The sequence below is a fragment of the Talpa occidentalis genome, unplaced genomic scaffold (genome assembly GCF_014898055.3).
Source record: "Talpa occidentalis isolate TD23 unplaced genomic scaffold, MPIMG_talOcc4v2.1 talOcc4.6, whole genome shotgun sequence".
NCBI classification, from domain to species: domain Eukaryota; kingdom Metazoa; phylum Chordata; class Mammalia; order Eulipotyphla; family Talpidae; genus Talpa; species Talpa occidentalis.
This window is the reverse complement of record NW_023604972.1, coordinates 122,004,331-122,024,906: the sequence shown is the minus strand read 5'-3', so window position 1 is coordinate 122,024,906 and position 20,576 is coordinate 122,004,331. Positions and strand designations below refer to the sequence as shown.

The 20,576-nt window shown below is 39.5% G+C and overlaps 1 long non-coding RNA gene across 2 annotated transcripts in view; it reads right to left on the bottom strand.

Moving 5' to 3' along the window:
- Positions 1 to 3,153: 3,153 nt before the first annotated feature.
- The window catches only part of LOC119261072 (uncharacterized), a 22,860-nt gene continuing 5,437 nt past the window's right edge, over positions 3,154 to 20,576 (bottom strand). For both annotated transcript variants that reach the window (XR_005128898.2, XR_005128899.2), the window contains 2 exons: positions 9,885 to 10,052; positions 3,154 to 3,405 (listed from right to left, as the gene is read on the bottom strand). This is a non-coding gene — a long non-coding RNA (uncharacterized LOC119261072). The remainder of the gene's footprint in view (positions 3,406 to 9,884; positions 10,053 to 20,576) is intronic.

Sequence of the window (20,576 nt, the reverse complement as noted above, 5' to 3'; positions counted from 1 at the left end):
AATCTTCCTGAAACTGTTAAGCACGTCATACATGTTCCTGACTACTCTGTCCTTCCTCCCCCATTCTGCTCTCTCTCTCTCTCTGATCACGACATTCCCGCTGGCCCCTCTGACCTTGCTGCTGTGGTCCACTCATCACCTAGCTTCCCAGCCCAGCAGGAAGGTTCCAAACCCCGTGTCTTCACAGACACTTCAGACAGAGGAGAGGACAACGAGACAGAATACCTTCTCTAGCTAAGTCTCTTACTGCGAAGGGGACATGACAAATCAAGCTTCTTCTGAAGGTCCAGTAGCTTAATTTAAAGGTCAAATGAAGAAGTATGTGCTTTAACTGAGTTACTCTGTTTCCTGCAACTGTCTGATTCTGATAGAATTTGACACAAGAGCACAGGCCACAAATGCTAGAGGAACTGGGTGGCAAATAAATGTGCAACAGGTCAGAGTTTTATGAAATGGCCTCCTCTTCTACCTTTAATTTTCTCAGTTTTAAACAAAGCACAGGATAAATTTCACTTTTCCTTCTTTTAGAAGGAAAGAGTCCAAGGGCAATGATATGCAGCAGTTAATTTTCATCCTCAGTGCGAGAATCCATATCACATGTGAGGACTGTTATCCACGTGTTGACTACTACCCAGTGCAACCTGGAAATACTAATAGAAAACCAGAAATTCTAACCCTTATGCAAAACCACTTAAATTGGAAATACAGACAACTAAGTCAAATATTTTAAAAACACTGTGTGAGTCAGCTCTGTGTAAGCCAAATAATTACGTTCATGGACCTGATGTGTGGTCCACAGTCTATCAATTTTCCACTGTGAAGTTCCCCAAAGATCCTGTCTCCAGCAAGTCAAAAGTCTTGGTAGCAGGAACAGAAGCCATTTCAAACCATGTGTCCCAGTCACCACTAGCTCATTCATACCATTCATATGACTCTCCCCCAGACACTCCCTGGGGGTGCTTTCCTCCAGACAGACACAGCATGAACAGATTCACCCCAAATCTCTCAACTGGGTGCATTTTTGCAGTGCACACACCGCCCAACCTTGTGCAGCAGGCTGCATGTGGCCCCACCCAGGATGTATGGACACTAGAACCATGAGGATGAAAAAATAATCTGAGGAAGGAAGGCAATCAGGAGGGAGGGTCCTCCAGCTATTGCTCTGTAATTCCCAGATGGCCAGACACTGGACCCACAGCAGGCTAGGGGTGCACAGCTAGAACACGACCCAAGGGGCAACCTTCTCAAGAGCCCATTTTCTTCTCACCTGCATCTCCTATCCACGCTGAACACAGAAAAAGAAGAAGCTATTACACCCATGCATGGGACGAGGCTGGTTGGAAGTGGTCAAGCAAGGGCTGTCTGACAAACACACAGACACACTGCACAGTGCACTGAAGTCTTTGCATTAGGAGGTTGCTCAGAAATACATCTTTAGCCTGACTCTGAATTTTACTGGCAAGGCTAAATCGAAGCGGGAAAGCCAGCACAGCTCCCTGTAGCCCCTTCTCGCCCTGTGACTAGGGACAGGGCAGGCCCACCGGGATGGCGATTACTAACAAGTCACATATAGACTATGATCCAACTGTGGTTGCAGAAACCAAAACGAGTGGGTTTATTTCGATATTGGTTATGGACTCACTTTGTAACATACTCCTCTCCTCTCCCAGAAATTCTGAGAAACAAGAGAATGGCCCCTCACAATGGAAGATGCCCACACCCACTCCATCACCCTGTCTGACCCCCTTGCTGCCACTGTCACATCCCCTGTTTTCTGGGGAAATAAGGCTTTCTGAGAATAAAATCTAACTTGTAAACGCCTGTTAACTGATTCTAGGGAGGCTCTGGGGAGGCTCCCTCTTGTTCATTTGATGAAGTCCCACCTCTGTCCGGGACCAAACCACCAACACAAACATCTCCACAGCTGCGCTGCGCGTGGGCCGCTGCCCTGAGGCATCACTGGAGAACACACTCCATTCCCTCATCTTGCTCTGAGGTGATGTGCGTGCTCTTTCCCACAAAGGATGGACCCATCCTCATTTCCAAGCTAAAGGGGCTGAGAAGACCAAGTAGACGTGGCTTGCCCATGGGACCATTAACTGAACAGTGGGCTGGCCCTTTGCCCCTGGGAGTTTCTCAGAGTTGAGCAGATGGCATATGCTTAGCCACAGAACACCCTTATTTTTAGTACAAGGACCCAAAGAAGTTCAGGCGATAAACTATTATTTCTCATGAACCTAGAGTTTTTATTGTTAGGTGTAGCAAGAACCCCACATAAACTTAAACTTCTGGATATGCAGACAACAAAATCCAGAGAGAGAAGCTGCCTTAAGCACAGAAGGAGCAAAAGCTGAGCAGCTAGATTCAGTTATAATGTCATGGTCACTGTGTGTTTTGTTTGTCTTCTGGCAAACGCTCTCATACCCATGGGAGAGGGCACTGTGAGTAAAGGTTAAAAGGGCTGTGCAGGGTAAATGGACTTAGCGGTTTTTTATGCCAACGGCCTTCACCTGCAGTTTTGATCATGTTAATACAGAAGGCACTTGGGAGTGTGGGTGCGGGGCATGATTGCCTGATCGTGGATACCTGGAGTAGGGGTGTAGGCTTGCATAAGTATGTACACCTGAGCCTAGGCATATAAAGGCCAGGTGTATAAAGGCCGGGTATATAAAGGCGGCGTCACTCAGCCAGAGGAGCTGTGAGAGGATAAGCGGTATGACTACAGAAGAGGTGAGAACACGGGACCTCATCTGAGAGCCCAGAGAAAGCATAAAGATTCGTGGGGGGGTGCTGGGAGGGCTCGGTTGCCTGCTTGCCTGCCTCCCATCAACCACTCCATCCTCACCCTCCCCGCTTTCTGCCTGGCCAGTGCCTGCCTCCTTTGCATGCCAGCCTCCCTGCCTGGTGTGCCTGGTTCCCTGAGAGCATTAATGCCTGAAAAATCCACTGAGGGCTCCTGGACTCTCCCCTCCACCTCCCCACATCCATAGTGAGCCTGCCCTGTGCCTACTCGCATAACCGTCCGTTTCACTGAAACCCTGGGAGATAGGACCCTCTCTACCACCACCACCCCCCAAATGGGGGTGTGTCCCAACTGCAACCAGAGACAGATATCCACAAGGAGAAAGGTGATATCCTGCAGGAGATAAATATTCCAGACAGAAATGGTTATGCCAGAGAAAGAAGGCAAAGTCAGTGGGAAGTAGGAAAAAAAAAGATTCTTTGCTGGCTAACCTCATGCTTGTGAGCACATATGAGGACCACTCCCCCAAGAATTTCCTCCAAGTACTTGTCAACATTTTTGGGAGGCTGGTAGTCCTGAGAGAGCACATGGGTTCAAGGACCAGAGAAGTTGGCATTATTGCTCTTAATATCAAGTCATTTAGATCCATAAGATGGTAACACCTAGGAAAAAAAAGATTTAAATGTCATGTTTTGTTTTTTTATATATATTTTTTAAAGATTTATTTATTTATACAAGCACTGGGTGCAGTCAGAAGTGCGGGAGGGTGAGAGAATTCACCAGAGCCAGAGCGGGGAGCAGAACAGGCAGACTGACCAAGTACATTGCTGAGGGCAGCAGCAGGTGCGGCAGGAGAGATCTGCGCGCCTTGTGGAACCCTCACCGGCGGCCGGAGAGCGAACCGGCGCTGCAGAGACTTCAGGCAGCTTCGCAGCCCAGCGTTCAACCACTGTGCACTGGGGAGGCCCTAAATGTCATGTTTTTAACCTCCAGAGCCTGTTTAAAACTTCCTATGTTTTCTATTTAGCCTCTAATGTTTCCTATGAGTAAGTTGTATACACAATGGATTGCTCAAGTAGTGGGGATTCTTGCCCTGGGGGAGGGGGGCGTATTGTCAGGAACTGGTGGGTGGTAGGGAGGCACCATTTCTATTCCTAAGAGGTAGGGCAGCCTACCTCACCCCTTCAAACCACCATCCTCCACCCACCAACCTTGGCAGCAGCAAATCTAGCATGGACTCAAACTGAGATGTTCCTCACCTGCTCCCCAGCTCTCTAACTCATATTTCAAGAAGTTGAATCATCTGTGATTTTTAACACACTGTTCTAGTGTCGGGGAATCTTATTGTGACTATGGGATGATTATCACAGCTCAAACTATGGTTGTGTTGTAAAGTTCAAAGTTGCCCTATGACACTGACTCACTCTAGTGTGTCAAATATTCGCTCGTCAGATAAACCCCTATTGACATCACTGCATTTTCATATCCTCAAAAAGCAAGCTGTGCTGCTTGGAGAAACACTAACATGGTAAAGTCAGTGTTAACATGGCAGCCATGGCCCAGGAGATTTGAGGGTGGAAAGTAATTGTTATATTTGCAAAAAGTTATTGTCAATTTTTTAATATAGATGATGCAGGCTCATGGAAAAGGTCAAAGGTTACACAAGTACATAGTTAAAAACCAGGATCATGTCTGTGCTGTCAGACCCACAACGCTCTTAGATATGATTCTATGAACACACAGGCAAATACGAGATCCAAGATAATGCAGGTTAAGTTATTAACCAGGATTTAGAGGGTAGGAGGTGATCATGGGTGAGAAAGGCAAAGAAACAAGCATCAAAAAAGGAAAATTGCGTCAACATCACATGTCAGATATCATATGTAAAAGTGTGTGTGTGTGTGTGTGTGTGTGTGTGCGTAAGTATATTTAGGTGGAAAGAAATTGGAAAGACCTTAGTTTTGTAAGTTTAAATTAAACAAAGTGTGTGTAGCATCAAAACAAAATACGCCTATTAGATAATCCATGAAACTTCAATGTTTTCTGGGCATGGTCTTCCTCTAAAAATGACTTTAGTGTGAATGTTTGTCTAGCTTATTGGTGTCCCCAGACTACCTCATAGTTTGATTACTTTCAGCAGGAAAAAAAATGATCATGAGGCTAATGTCATGATCGTGGCCAAGAAGGACCTGTTCTGAGGTTTCCACATCTAACTGTTTGTAAGCACAGGCACCATAAACGTGATCAATTCTTCTTGAGGGCTTGGTGAAGGGGTATCACCAATTTCTCTTCAGATGACTCAGAAATTGCCACCGATATGTAATGGCATTCTCTTCAAAGCTTGAAGAAATAAACACAAAATGAGCAATGTCTATCCCCCGTCAGGGTACAGAATGTGGGGCAGACTACCAAAGTATGTGAGTTGCACCTAATTTGAAGCCTTTTTATCCGCAGAGTTAAGAAACATTATTTTTTCTCCCCACCACTTACCCACATCTGAGCACAATCAGACACCTAAAATACACATACGACAATTCAGCTAGAAAAAAATACAGCCACACTTGCATTTTGTTTTGAAGATTTTCAGATAATATCAAAGATTGTTTCCAAGCCACAGTCCTGGTTTTACAGTCCAGGGTAATGCTTTAATCATTTTAGAAATGGAGTGGGGCATAAGTTTCTAATTCCTTCTCTTTGTAAAATTCAAAATAGATATTTTCCTCTTGTTTCTAATCGGAACACATTGTTCCCCAGATTATTTTCTAATTCTGATTTCACTCTGAAATTGCTCAGCTTTGAATAAACCTATAAAGTATTAAACAAGCTTGAGAACTGAAGTTAAATTATTGATGTAAGGTAAGACTGAGATAAAGTCAAGTAGTGAATTCTTTTCCTTTTGCCCATAAAGTTACATTGAGATACACTAGGATCCAACAACTTAGGATTTGTATTCATGATGGAAAAGATAAAATTTTTCTTTACTTGAATAAATCTTTTAATGAGAAAATGTATAGTACAGGTGTTATTTCAAGTATAAGAACAAAAATGAAATTTACATGCCCCTTTTATCAATATACACCCTTTGAAGAGTTATCGCTTAGCCCTCTTATCTTTTCAGTTTTCATACTATTTTATTTTCCCATTACCACTAAAACTCTATGACACTTTCTCCCTCCCCTCAATTAACCTCAGAAACCTCACTTTGCCTATGACTATCCACTGGTTTGTAATTATTTTGCCTTGTCAATTCATTTGCTATGGTTCCTTATTTTATATATAAAATATATTTTATTTATATTTTATTCTATATAACTATATTATATATATATTCTATATAACTATATTATATATATATATCACTTAATATAGTTATATATATATATATATATATATGTCCAGTATTTGTCTTTCTCCTTCTGACTTTATTACATATAATTCCCTCAAGCTCTTTCCACCTAGTGGTAAATGGTAACACTTCCTTATTTCTTTTTCACATTCAGCTTAATAGTATTCATTGTGTGGTTATAACACGTCTTTATCCAATGCTTTATCAGTGGGCACTAATGTTGCTTCCAAAACCTAGCTATTATAAATAATGCTGCAGTGAGCATTGTGAAAAATACAATCTTCTGAGTTGATGAGTTTATGTTCCTTAGATGCCAAAGAGAAAACTTTCTGGGCCTTAAGGTATTTCAATTTTTCATTTTTTAAGGTAGGTACAGATTGTTTTCCCAAATGGCTGCATCTATTTACAGTCCCACCAACAATGTACTAGGGTTCCTATTTCTCCACATCCTCTCCAAAACTCATTGTTGGGGTCTTTTCAATTATGTGTTATGGTCACATAATTAGATATCATCTATTTATGGTTTTGACTACATCTCCCTTACTAAAAGTGATGTTGAATATTTTTCCTCCTTGGAGAATAACCTATTCAGATCTGCTGCCTATTTATTGATTTAGTTGTTTGGTCAGGTTTTTTTGTTGTTAAATTGAATAAATGTTTTGTATATCTTAGACATTAACCCCTAGTCAGTTATATAATGTGTGAATGTGTTCACTCATTCAGTAGGCTATTTTGTAACCCACCTATACTTTTGCTGTGCAAAAGATTTGCAATTTGAGGTATTATTATTTTTGTTTTTTATTTCCCTTGCCAAAGGGGTCAAATCTCCAAAAACACCTTTCTCATTGATGTTATGAAATATATCACCAATGTTTTCTTCTATATATTTTATTGTTGCAGGTCTTATATCTACATCTTTAATACATTTTGAGTGTGTGTGTGTGTGTGTATGTGTGTAGGGAGTCAAAGCGTGTTCACAGAACAGATTTTAATTTGGTTTCTATGGCAAAGCTACTAGACCTAAACAAATATGTGATCTGAAATGTTCAGGTACTATCACCCAAAATGTTTATTTTATTGAAATATATTGAGACATCCAGACATCCCAATTATCAGTTTTCTGATTCCCTCTTTTCTAAGATACTTCTTTCCCAAGGGAGGATTCTACCCATGAATTAGGACAGATGCATTGTCTCGTTTTTGTTGTCATCTACATTAACTTTTTTTAAATAACTTTTTTTATATTGATAGGTAGTATATTCTTTATGTATGGTTTGCTAAGGAGAATTCTGCAAACGTTGGTGTTCTTGAGAGTGTCAAATGCCAATCAAGTGTAAATATTCAGTCTTCCTATCAAATAAGTTTGTGGGAACGAAATGCCATTTACCAATTAGACAAGGAGTCCCCAAGCCAGCATGAATAAGATGGTGAGAACTGTCACCAAGGAAATTGGGATACTAGCTCCTGATCCATCATAATTTCTCTTCCAACCTAATACTGACTGGATATTGGGCAATAAATGTCAAATCCCACTCCTCTCTGATAAAACATTAACCTCTATTTGTTGAGAAAGCATCAGGAAGATGAAGTCTCACCCTACCTTCTCCCCAGCACTTTAAGAATTGTAAGGCCATTTAGAAGTTGAGGTTTCTCAAGCTGTTGTCGGTGCCTGGAAATATAAGCAAACTGTACTGCAGGAGGAGAAAAGCTGATCCACAGATCAGGAGGGACACCCGCTGATTTGGCACACCCAAGTTAAGTGCTTTGCAACTTGCACGGCCTGGCTTATAATTTCATAGCACAGTACATGACAATTTGTATGGCTTAATAAAGAATTCTTTCTGAATGAAAGACATGAATAAGCAATATATCAATAATATTCTCCAAAGAGTATAATTACATTGTTTACAAATTTCAAAGACATACATTTATAGTAACTAGAGTGACAAAAGTGCTTCTGATCAAAGGACATATTGCACAAGATTATTTTCTCCAAAACTTAACATCTCTGAAATTGGAAAAACCATATAATTAGTGTCAGCTTAGATCTAGTGAGTTGCAGTACACAGGAACAATATCAAATTGACACATCAATGTTATTGGTTTTAAAGTAATTATGAATCCTTGTAAATAAGTTGTTCCCTTAGTCATATGCTGTAAGGTTTTTCATTTGCTTTTTTAACCATGGAATGACCTAGGGAGTATTTTATTCATTCACAGTACCTAACAACACATCCCCCTAGGTGACCTAATTTGCTAGAATTTTAAATGATTTGGTGCCACAGTGCAATATTGCGTTAATGTTGATTTTTCTGTTATTGTTGTTGTCTTCTGTTTCCATCCTGATTTAAAGACTGACTGGCTGGTCTTGTCATTCCACTGACTGGCTGGTCTTGTGGTTCCATTTGAATGAAATGTAACTCAGAATGGAAGGAGGGATATGTAATTCAAAGCTTGCTTCCCCTCCTTTTCAAATGTTTTATAGATTTCCACTGTGAGAGCTGAGCTCCTCCTTACACAAGCAGAATTGTGCACAACACAACCCTGACCTGACCTACTTGGATAGGAGTGTCTTGCACAACCTTCAGCTGACCTATTTACAATTCTATAAGGCTTCTCTGAAACAGTTTTTGAAAGGGGACATGAATTAAGATTATTATAGAATTGCTTTTTTCAATGAGGCAAAGCCAAATGACAGAAAATGCTACAAAATCCTATTCTACTTTACTATTCAGATAGTAACATCTTCTTTTTCCATGTTCTCTTTCCTCCTTGAGTGTTCTTACTGATTCATTAAGAACCATCCTTGAGAACCAAACTGCTCCTTTCGTCAACTCTTACATCCTCTTAAGTGGTCAGCTTAATTCATTGCACTAGGATGATGACTCATATCTGAATAATTTTTTTAATCTCTGACTTAAAAGGCATTTGTAACAGTTGATCAAATTATCTGACTGGGTGTTTTAGAGGGTCATGTAAGCCATTGTGTGGATATCATGTTTTTGATGCTGAACACTGGTACATGTAAAATATTTCCTATTAAGGACACATGAAAATATGGGCCTCCCCAGTGGCGCAGCAGTTGAGCGCTGGGTTGTGAAGCTGCCTGCAGCCTCTGCAGCGCCAGTTGGATCCCCAGCCACCGGGTGAGGGTCCCACATGGCACCCAGTGCTTGTATAAATAAATAAATAAATCTTTAAAAAACAAACAAACTTAAAATGACAATTAAGTTTTTAGAGGGTTTAGAGTTTTGAGTTCCAGAATTACTCAGATAAACCATCCATCCGTTTTTTTATGTAATTGTCAAAGTGCTAATTGCATGTATTTTGGGTGTCCCTTTATTGGGGAAAATGCTTTTAACACCTGTAAACCACAAGTGAGTGTCATATTAAAGAAAGCTTTTTGTTCCTGCAACTTGTTCAAGATCAATTTGCATCAGTAAGCAAAAATTGATAGCACACTGGTTCTGACCCAAAGTGCTGACTGATTCCACAGGCTGGTTAATAGTTCAAAAAGCCTATCGAAGAAAACGTTTAGAATGAGCTGGACTTCAGAATCCAGTAGGAAAGTAGGTGGGAGTCCTTTAATCACAATTCAAAAGTGACTCAAGATTTTTAGGGTGTTTTTATCTCCTGGAAAACAAGATCAAATCTTGTTTGAACTCAGTTTCATAGCATACCACTGCTTCAAAGTCAACCTCTGGTACATCACAAAACTAAAAGCTGGTGTGTCAAGATAGAACTGTTGTGTAAACTATGTAAACAGGAAAACCCAATCTCTCTAAAGTTTCCTACCTGAGCACCTTTTCTTGTTGTTCAGCAAGCATGTTGGTAAATCATCAGAAAACATCAAGATGTTGCCTGCAATGATAAAGATGTTGCCTCTTTGACACAGAAACTCAGTGAAAGATAACAAAGATGGGAGTGTTGTAGCCAACCAGAATGGAGCCAGCTCTGGGTTATCTGTAACAAAAGAGGGAAAGAATGAAAAGGAAAAAAAACTGGGCAAAAATATGTTAAAGACCATGACTCGCTTTCATTGGGGATGAAAATGAGATGTGAGGGCATACTGAGCCAGGTCAGTAAACCAATTTCATCTTTTCTTTAAACTTGAAGTCAATCCATTTGCACATTTGAAAATTTTAAGTAGAAAGTTACCTTGTCCCTGAAAAATGTGAATGATATTTCTTTTCTTTTTTGTTTCACGAATATGGCATCAATATAGGCATTGGCCCCCTATGTGCTGGAGCAGTTTTTCAGTTCACAGCAAATATGGGAGGACTTTCAAGAGAGTCAGCGCTGATAGACACTGTTGGAATCCCTAGTTCCATTCTCTGATCGTAAACTAAGCGGGATTGAACTCGGAGAGAAACAGAGAACTATCCTGATAGCTAATGGACTGGGAGACTTTGCAGCAGTGAAAACATGGTGAATAGGAGATTTGCATCAATTCAGTATTATTCTCCTTGCATGTGAAAACCAAAAGACGCTGTTCAGCAATGGAGGAAAAGAAGTTCAGGTGGTGTCTTTCTGAAAGAGGATTGAGGCATTTTACTGAAAAGGTTTTGCAAAAGTCTTTTTTCTAGGTCCAAACTAATTTTCGACGTATCAGCTCTCGGTTATATCTTTGAGGCAGGCTAGTAGAGCAGTGGAGAGGCTGGGTTTGGAATCAGACACAGCTGTATCTTCCTCGCATAAAAGTCTGTTACCCTGGGGCAGGTTATTTAATAGATCAAAGTTTCTGTTTCCTACTGAAGAGGTGGTTGTGATAATAAGCGTGATTAGTCAAAGTGCTCAGCAGGTGTTTGCCGTGATGGTGCCGAGGAAGGAAAGGATACTGAGCGTTACATGTGCACATTTACTCACTGGCTCTCTTAGGAGCTATTGTTAATCTCAAGCCTACTAAGGTTGTTTTTTCCTCTCTGCAAAGGATTGTTTGCTACTTAGTACCTTTCCTACTATGAAATGTATTTATCTGGGTTCTTTCCATTCATGCCTAGAACTTCCAGAGTTTTCTTTTCATAAACATTCTTAGGCTTCCTCCACGACAAGGGTGACAGCAATTCTTAACGGCTTCTTAGTTTGCTTCATAGTCATTCCCTAAGTTGCTTCCTAAACAAACATTTCTTGTAATTGCAAAACATCTACCTAGAAAGTTGAGGGAAAAGGGTAGAGGCACCAGTTTCTTTTTCAATGTTAATCAAAGACTGAAAGTGATGCTTTCTGACTAAACTGTTGAAGAAATGAGATGTTGCCGGTTGATGAAATCTGTGTTTGGAGTCATGGTTAGCATTAAGTGCCTGCATCCAATATTCTTTTTTATTATCTTTACTAAATTTTTCAATTTAGTTTTCCAAATGATGAAAATGAATCCTTCCAGATAACTATAGCTTTGAACATAGTGTGATATACTTTCAGATCCCATGTCTCAGTTTACTTGTGAATGTGAAACCCAGTAATGAACTATCATCTTAGTGACCAAAACAGAGAAAACCATCTGAGCAATAGTGAGCCAAAATTGGTGGGAACAAAAATGGAAAAAAAAAGTTCTATCTACAAGAAAGTTGAGAGTGAAAAACACTTTCTTTTTTGCCTAATAAAAAATACAGGAAAGATAAATACAGGGGGAATGGTCTACCCTAACGCTTCGAAATAAATGCAGGTCTGGAAAAAACTGCTTACTGCAAACCCTCCTCCCACTAATACGATGAGTTTTTAAAAGTCATTTCAGAGAGTGGGAAGCTTTGTTCCCTCTTCCCTGGCTGCGCCTCTCCTGCATCCCGGTGTAATCAGGCCGACTGGGAGATGATACGCAAGGGCTGCCACTACATAGCACCAGCACAGGATGCTAAGAGGAACAAGGTTCGGTGCATTGCACACCGGGGTTCTTAGATTAATTTGCCTGCTTTTATTTTGAACTGCTTGACTTTGTACAGAAGATAACAAAGAAAACAGATCTGATAGCCTAATCAGCAGGAATAGCAACAACTTGCTGAATCCCTGTTACATGCCATGTTCCTGCTAAATACCTTCAGACTCATGTCTATCTCTTGCATAGGCATTATTTTATGTACTTTCAAAATTAGAAATCTGAGTGTTTTGTCTACCACCCTGAAAGATTTCTCTGAAATGATCTATAACTCTAATGGCACCGAAACTTTTCTATGCTGTATTTTAATTATCTGTTTTAATTACTGTTTCCTTTCCTGATGAGAGATGATGTATTTTAAAAAATCTTTGCATAATCTTGAGATCTAGTTCCTGTTTCTCAATGAAAATTTTTAAAAATGAATAAATTAGTGAATGCTATTATAGAGTTATTTAGAAAAAAATTTTACCCCTAATTTTTTTATTTATTTCTTGGTATGGATGTATAACTTTGAGTAGATCATTGAACACTTCTAAATTTTAGATAATGCTTCTATAAAATGAGAATAATACTACCATTTAAAAAGGCACATTTTATAGCAAGGCATAAAGAAATAAATGTGCAGAGTAAGCAACAATCAAAACTATTACTATAGAAGCACTCTGTCCTATCAGGAATGGGAATTCAACTAGAAAAATAATAGAATCAATATGAATGTTTCTACTAGAATTAAGAAATCATGACCTAAACATTTTTGACTTAAAAGAAATTATTTTGTGTTCATTTACCATCAACTTGAGATAAGACTACAGGCTGGCTTTTGAGTACAGCTCCTCATTGGAGTTTGATGCCGTTATCATGTATACTCATAAAGCTTTATCCAGGGATGTCCAGTTTCTATTACTCTTAAAGGACTAATAAACTTTTCAAATTGGTGAAGAGTGCCTTTAGATGTTTATGATATTTTCTTTTCAATCAACAATTGTCTGACTCCTAGTTTGATTGCAATATTTCAATTCAAAATAAAGTTGGATGGGGCCTCCCTGGTGGCACAAGGGGTTAAGACGCCCCAGCTGTGGAGCTATCTGCAGCCACTGCAGCACAAGTTCAATCCCCGGCTGGGGAGCTACCCACATGGTGCAGCAGACCTCTCCTGTCTCGCCCACTGCTCCCCTCAGCAGTGTATTTCAGTAAATTTGCCTGTTCTGCTCCCCACTCTGTCTCTGGTGAATCCTCTCACTCTGCATACCTCTGGCCTGTACTTTAGTGCTTGCATGCATAAATAAATAAATCTTTTAAAAAAAAAGTTGGATAAATCAACTTTGTTTTTCAAATAATTCAAATATTTCTTCATAGAAATAATTATTTTTATATTATATTGAGGGTTCATCAATCCATTTAGTGCTTAACTAACCTCTGTAATTACAACAAGTATACCGGGCATAAATAAATTTACAGATAAATGCAATTTACTCCACTGGTCAGAGCAGTGTGCCTTGGGTGGTCAGTGTTCCTTAGCCACTTGGTCTATACTTACAGGGGAAACAGAGACCATTGGTTAATCTGAAGGGTTAGTTATGGTAAGATCAGATAAGAGAGTTTCTATTATATAAGGTTGTTATCATGGTCTGTTCTCTCTCTTATCATGCAGCCTAGGTTGGGATATGTTAAATGCCATGGTCAAAAGAAGAGACGACAGCTGAATTTTGACCTCTAATATCAATTAAATAAATAACTGATACTTCTGTACCTGCTGAGCTTCACTTGGAATTGTTGCTGACCTAACTGAGTTGTATTGCTCATACTCATAAGGCCAGACTCTGAACCACAAGACTGTTTCCACAAAGGAAGTGTTTCATTAGTGGGTACCACCACGTCAGGAAGACAGAAGAGTTGGTTCTTAGAAAAGGTTCTTTTCAAGGGCCCAGTGCTAGAAGAATATTTTGGAGAGAAGGAAATCTGGAAACATGCAGGAGAAGGGCAGAATTTCTTCATTCTCAGGTCGATGGGGCCACAGGCAGTCTATGAATAATTGATCACAAGAAAATTGGTAATAATTCTGGAGTAGTTTTTCCCTTCTGTGTTAAAAAAAAAAAAACCCTCAGGTGTCATCAGGTGCTGATGTTATCAGCATCCTCAGAAGGAGCAGAAATATTTTAAGCTTAGGCAACCCATCATTGTGGACCTGAAGAATATAGTACAGCGACTTCTAAGGCAGGGATTGTATTTCCAGTTCAGGTCTGACCACAGTATGACAAGAGAAAATGGGAAGTAAGGCACTTAGACCATAAAGGCAGTGCCAAAAATCTGTTAAGCAGAGCAGAAAGTTTAAAGAATTAAACAAGCAAGATTAATTAGTTGCAGGAATAGACTGCGTCTCTTTAAATTGTCACTCTGGAGTTTTTACTGCCCCCATCTGTTTTTTCCCTTGCCTGTTGCTAATATCAAGATTGCTAGAAAATTCAAAAGATGAGAGATATCTTTTGGTTTCTTTCTTTACTCATTTATTCTGCAACTCCACATAGATGATGTTGGAGATCATCTGTTTCCACAGTTTTCATTCAAAAGCTCCTAAGAATGAAATTTTAATAAAAATTTTTAAATAAAATTTTATTGATTTACCATTAATTTACAATTCTGCATAAGTTTTGGAGTAGAGTTGCACACCTCAATGTGTGTCTACACCACACCACACCCACCACCACCATAGTTCTAGTGCCATTTTGACTATCTAAGTGGCCCCCTCTACCCATTTTCTCTCCCCTCCCCCTTTTATTCTGATATCCACTATATTTTTGTCTAAGAGTTATTGCTTTTGTGTTTTAAAAAGAGTAGCAATATATTTAAAAATTAACAAGAGACCTTGCTAATTATAGGGGTGACAGGTGGAGATATTGTCACCCTCACCCTGTATCCTTTGAGTATCTCTGCAGAAGCCTAAAGATCCATAAAAACCACCAAATACTTTTAACAACCTTGTGCCTGCCATATAGCCAGTGTAAAACTAGGCTCATTAGACTTGACTGAGTAAAGCACAGATAAATAGTAGAAATTTTGGTGTGTTTCTTGGGAATTTGGTATGGCGTCCCACAACATAGTCTAACACTCTCAATTTGTTCAAAGGCTAATTGTCATATGTCAATTGTCATATCATGTAGTATCTCTCTCCTTGGTCCTTCACTCTTTCTTTTCTTTGGTTTTCAGAGTCCTGCCTCCAAACCTATATGTGTGCCACATACATACATCGGTCATTTATTTTCTTAAAGCAAAGAGAGTCAACTGTTCACTAACATTAAGAGCTGTTTTTTTTTAACCAATTGTGACCACCCATGCTTCTCACCACTATGCTTTTGGAAAGACAGCCACCGTTCATTCAACCACATACTAATCTTATCCAATTTCTCAGACCCAAAAGAACACATCGGCGACCTATTAGTCACATATGCTTCCCACCACACTTGTAGCTATAGGGATAGAGAGTGTATATCCCCCTGTTCCTCTGAGCTCTTCTTGACTGGCCAAGCAATTACCTTAACATCAGACAGATCAGTAGGAGGGAAAAAAAACAAAATTAACTATATATGAAGAATCTACGTGGATATAGATTCTAAAATAGATGGGGCAAAATGAGTGTATATATATTGAGCTAAGGAATAGAATAGGGGCATGAGGCTTCAAGAAAAGATGGAGGGAAATTCACATGACCAGAAGAGGGTGACTTGTATGGCAAGAACCAGATGGTCTAGAATTATACATACCCTGCCTTATAGATAGGTTCCCTCCATAGAAAGGTTATTTCTGGTAAAAAAAAAAAAAAAAAAAAAAAAAAAAAAAACAATTCTCAATATTGCCTCCAATTTTCATTCTTCTAGGTAATTAACCATGGCAAAGGAGTAGGGGTGCATTGGTTGAGGGAAAACTATGGAGACCACACTTGAGTGGAAAAATCCTATACTGTAAAAAAACCAAAGTTGTAAAATGATGATACATCATTATTTTTTTTAAAAAAGTTTCTCTTGAATCTGTAGGGCCTTGATTAACCCTAACTCAATCCAAATGACAAAGTGACACATCTTGGGGAAGCCTGTCGGAACATCTTGGGGAAGTCTATCCTTTAGAGCTATCACGAAATCAAAGACAGTTTCAGAGAAGAGAGATTAACATCCTTTGTGCATATTTACATGCTCGTCATTTAATGAAATGGGAGATTTTTGATCAGTCTCACTGGAGTCCCATGAACAACACAAAATTCTTTAAATCACATCATTTTAACTGATGACTCATCTCTTCCTGTATTTGTGCTGTGATTCTAGTTAAATCATACTTGAATACTAAAGTATGACTTTTTTTATTAGTAATACTTTCCCCAATCAGATATTAGAATGGGACTTTGCTTTAAGGGGTATTCTCAGCAGTACTCAACAATGTATTGCCCTCTGTTCTTCTCTTCATGGTTTGCCTAAAACTTCATACCTATGCTGAATTAGGAAGATATTTGAAAAATCAACAAAATTCACAAAAAACTTTAAGAAACTGATTAAGGGAAAGAGAAAATGCAAATTACTATAATCAGGAATGAAAGAGGCAATATCACTACTGATCTTATCATAATAAAAATGGTGATAAGGGAATACTATAAATAACTGTACAAAGATAAATTAGCCTATGTGATAGACAAATTCCCAGAAATACACAAACTACCAAAAACAACTGTAGAAGAAATTAAAAATTGAGATAATCTTAATAAGTAAGGAAGGAGATGAGACTATACCATTCCTTTTACTTCTGATGGTAACTTTTGAAATTCAAAAGCCAGGGTAAAATTTTTCTCTTCAGTGTTTACAATGGGCACTTTTATTCCCTGAGTTAAGACTTCAGAAAACCTGGCTCTTGTGTGAGGAGTGTGGAATGGGAAGAGCAAAACAGAGAAGTAAAACTCTTGGGCAGTAGTAAGGAGGAGGCAATGATTAATATTTCCAAAACATCACCATGCCGTAGCTGAGCCTTCCTCCACTTCCCTTCTGCATCATCTGGTGGCCCCTGAGGCCTTTATGAAGGACCTTCTGCCCAACAGGATCTGAGATTTTACTTAAGGTAGGATTTTGTCTTTGTGGGAGACATTGTAAGATGACCAGAGCAGGCAAAATCTAGATTTGCATAGTGAACTGAAAACACTAAAATTCCTTTCAGAAAAATAAGTGCAGGATGTACACAGGTATAAAGTCTAGAGTTCTCTGCCTGCCTTTGCCACCTTAAAAAAGCATTTAGCAGAAATAAATCTCCTCCTTTGCCTTTCCATAGAAAAGAGAATTTAGCTAAGAAAGCACACAATATAGGCAAAGTAAGGGAATAGGCTGTGCTGTTTGTAGAGAGGAAGAAAGTTGCTTTGGAAAGAGGCATTAGTAGTGCTTTAGAAAGAAGAAAATGATGAGAGACCTCCCCAGTGGAAGGCCTGGCTTCCAGTCACTGAGGACAAAATAAGAAAGGACCACCTTCTCCTGTCTGCTCCTCACTCTGGAGGATAGAAACCCACACAGTAGCCATAGCTTGAGGGCCTTACTCCCCTCAACTTCTATTATTGGGGTGAGAGAACTGGCCCAGATCCACAGTATCTCAAAACACAGAATTCAGATCAAGATAATAGATACAACCACTAGGGTGTCTCATGGTCCATGGTGCCCATGACGACAATTCATCTACATAGTGTCACCACTGGGTTAATGTGTCGGGATTTAAAATTTTGAAAGTCTAGTTAAAGAAAAAGGCTTTACCCCCATATATTTCTAAGAGTTTCAGGAAATCATAGAGTACCTAGATTTAGAACCTTGCTTTTAGAGTTTGAATGCTCTTCAAAGCCTTTTAGGATATAAGTTCTGGGATCAGAGAATATGGTCCTAGCATAAATATTGTCTTATTTTCCCATCAGCCAAGTGCAAGTTTTGCCTGGATCAGATCTTGGTCCACTCTTTCAGATCCTGATAAGTTATTTCACAGCCTTTAATCCCAAGATCAATGGCCACTCTCTCCTCCTACAGGTGAAAATAGCTACTACTCCTGATGGTCCTCGTGATACACATTTTTGCGTAACTATGAGTGTACAATAATTGCAGACGCTACTAGTTCTCCCCAACATTCCTTCTGCCCTTCTTCCTTTGACTAGTGGGGTTTAATTGGGGACACAGCTCCTCCTGTTCCGAATACATTTCCCTTTCTCCTTTGCAGTAAATGTGACGATAGAGAGTAATTTCTGATCACTAGGACATGAATAGAAGTGATATATACAACTTTTAGATCATGTCCTTAAAAAAAGGAAACGATTTTTTCCTCACTTTCTCCTTGTGTTTGATACACAAGGGCTGGAATGAGAGAAAGACACTGTTATGCTAGCCTCTAACACACAGAAAAACAGAACATTCTAAGAAATGGGGCAGCCTGGGATCCTAATGGAGTGAACTCATAAAACTGCTTGCTGTCATGGCTCATCTAGTATGAGTGAGCAATAAATATGCATCTATTGTTATTATCGTTGTTCCATATGTGTCTTGGGCTCCTTGTTTGAGCAGCGGAGTCTATCTAATACAGGCAGCAACCATGAAAAAAAATTCTGTACTAAATTCCAAAGTCTCCTGAAATTAATGATAAGGGACAAACATAAAGGTTAACAGTGGGAGAGCAAAAGTAGGCACTATCCCTGTTTTCTTGAAAAGAATCCTGAAGCAATAGCTGCATCTTAAAAACCCAGCCCAGGGATTTATAGTCTGTTTCTTCAGTTTTAGGACCACTCACAGTTTCTCTGTGGAAATTTCATGAACAAAGGTACACCCAGGATCACTTTTAATGTTGTTTTTGCCTATTTAGCTTGGGAAATTACAAATGACTAATGCTTTTCTTGGAGATTCAAGTCACACAAAGGTGCTGTGTTCTTAGGAGGCAAGGGAAATATTTGTAGTAGAATTGAAATTCCTAACAATTTTCCCAATTGTCTGAGTATGAACACTGGTGTGAGTGTCAGCACTTTAGTCCCTTAGAAAGTGTTCTGTGGGGCCTCCCTGGTGGCGCAGGCAGTTGAGCGCAGCGCTGTGAAGCTGTCTGCAGTCTCCGCAGCACGGGTTCAATTCTGGGCAGGCCAGGGAGAAACCCACATGGCGTGGCAGACCTCTCCTGTCTCACCCGCTGCTCCCCTCAGCAGTGTCTTCGGTCCATCTGCCTGTTCTGTTCCCAGCTCTGTCTCTGGTGAATTCTCTCACCCTCCAGTGTATCTGGCCTGTACCCTGGTTCTTGTATAAATAAAATAAATCTTTAAAAAAAAAATGTTCTGTGGGAGAATAGGAACTCACTCTAAGACAAAGGATTACACAAGAAGATAGAGCAGAGCCAGATAATCTAGATTTTTCTCAAAAGGTCCCGTATCTGACACTAGAGTTGTGAGCAGGAGCCTGTCATGAATTACCTGCTGGAAGGGCCCAAAAGGAAAGCTTTGAGCTGTTGACAGACCCACCACCAGCACCAGCTGCCTGTGGAAATGCCATGATCTGCAGCCATTGCCAGTAGGTTTACCTCCTTCCCCAAGGAGCTGCATGCCCGTTAGATGTCTCTATCAAAATGTCCTGACACTGAGATACTCAATATCTGGCAGAAATATCTTTAGCAAAAAGAAATAAGCTGACACATGTAGAGACTAAAACCTTATGAAGGCAAACAGCTATGGCATTTCAAAATCTGCTCAGAAAGAACACAAACAACAGCAAGATATAGGGCTAAAAACGTGGGGGAGGGGGAGGAAAGGGAAATGAACAAGAGCCACAACAAGGAAAATATTATGCTCTTGGAAATGAAACTTATGAAGCTGGGACTCCCCCTCAGTATGCTAGGGTCTGACTCAGCACATGTTGATAAATGCTAAGCACAATTCACTCAGTCCTAGAGCAAGATGAAGTTTCTCTATAGTCATCTTACCTCACGTGACACCATTGGTGTTTTTATCTTTCTTTTCTTTTAGATCTTGGGAATTCCCAAGAGCTAAGCTGGCCTGGATTTGTTTTTCCCCACCAAAGGACAAGTGTCCAAAATTATTTTCATCTGATTATTTTCATCTGAAAACTTATCCATTTTCATGGATAATTTCTGTAATTTAAGGAAGGTAAGTGAAGTGGGGAAGGGGGCAGTTAATACAGATTTTATAGAATGTATTTGGAACTTGTTGAGTATTTTTCCAACATGATATTTTGTCCAGGATATCACCATAGCAACAATACTGCCTATAGTTATTGTTGTTATTGTTGTTCCATTGTTATTACTCTGCAGTATTCAATCACAGGTGAGTAACTTTTAAATCTTCTCATTTAGGATAAATTACTAAATGGTTAAGGACTATTTTATCAACTGCATCTGAAAACTGAGTCACAGAAATACTTTTTGCTCTTAAAACAGTTTTTCTCCCAAGGGTGCTGCAGGAGATGGTGCACTCGTATTTACCCACAAATTTTATACTTTCTGTAAAAATGGAAATGAGCTTTTGGTTCATAAGAGATAAATCCAGTGGAGATTAATATTAAGTTTACCCCGAATTTGCCTAGAAAATATTCATTCTTACTGGTTGAGAAACTAGAGAAAACATG